We start from the raw sequence: 1,413 nt of genomic DNA, 5'->3' as shown, positions 1-1,413 counted from the left end.
CAGTCAGCTCCTGGTCTTGTTTTTGCTGACTGTATAGAGCTTCTCCATCTTTGGCTGCAAAGAATATAATCAATCTGATTTTGGTATTGACCATCTAGTGGTGTCCATGTGTAGAGTTGTCTCTTGTGTTGTTGGAAGAGGGTGTTTGCTATGACCAGTGCATTCTCTTGGCAAAACTCTGTTAGCCTATGCCCTGCTTCATTTTGTACTCCAAACTTGCCTGTTATTCCAGGTATCTGTTGACTTCCTACTTTTGCATTCCTATGATGAAAAGGACATCTTTTTTTGGTGATAGTTCTATGAGGTCTTTTAGGTCTTCGTAGAATCATTCAACTTCAGCTTCTTCAGCATTAGAGGTTAGGGCATCAACTTGGATTACTGTGATATTGAATGGTTTGCCTTGGAAACGAACCAAGATCATTCTGTCATTTTTGAGATTGTAACCAAGTATTGCATTTCAGGCTTTTTTTATTGACTATGAGAACTACTCCGTTCCTTCTAAGGGATTCTTGCCCAAAGTAGTAGATATAACGGTCATATGAACTAAATTCTCCCATTCCCATCCATTTTAGTTCACAGATTCCTAAAATATCAATGTTAACTCTTGCCATCTCCTGCTTGACCACAGTAAATTTACCTTGATTCATCAATGTAACATTCCAGGGTCCTATGCTATTCTTTACAGCATCAGACTTTACTTTTACCACCAGATGCAACCATACTGGGCATTGTTTCCACTTTGGCTCAGCCTCAGCCTCTTAAATATACTAGTATACATTAAAAAAAGTTGAATATTATTTCAAATAAACTTCGAAAACAGGAAATTTGCCCAAGATTCATCATCCTCACATCTTCCCACCCCCCAAATTTCAATATGATTTATTTTCCTTGTTTTTTTTTTACCCCTACTTGCTTTTCCATTGTGTTGGGAATCACAGTGTAGGTAAAATTTAAGGCAAGTACTTTAAGATATTTCTTTTTCTCTTATATTACAAAACTTTGAGAGCACCAGGGAATCCTGAAATATTCATTCAGTTATGTAGCATTCAAAATATTATCATATATCCATTTTGTGTCAGGCTATTTGTTAAAAGCTGAAAAGGAAAAGATGGTTACCACCCTCTAGGAGATTACATTCAAATAGCACAAATAAAGGTGTAGAACTTTACAATAAATGTAAGCTATTTCAAATCTTAAAAGATGATGGTGTTAAAGTGTTGCACTCATTATGCCAGCAAATTTGGAAAATGCAGCAGTGGTCACAGGACTGGAAAAGTTCAGTTTTCATTCCAGTCCTAAAGAAAGGCAATGCCAAAGAATGTTCACATTACCATGCAATTGCACTCATTGCACATGCCAGCAAGATTATGCTCAAAATCCTTCAAGCTAGTCTTCAGCAGTACATGTACCAAG

This window comes from Bison bison, unplaced genomic scaffold (assembly GCF_000754665.1).
Source record: "Bison bison bison isolate TAMUID 2011002044 unplaced genomic scaffold, Bison_UMD1.0 scf7180017864182, whole genome shotgun sequence".
Classification (NCBI taxonomy): domain Eukaryota; kingdom Metazoa; phylum Chordata; class Mammalia; order Artiodactyla; family Bovidae; genus Bison; species Bison bison.
Note: the sequence above shows the minus strand (reverse complement) of the source record.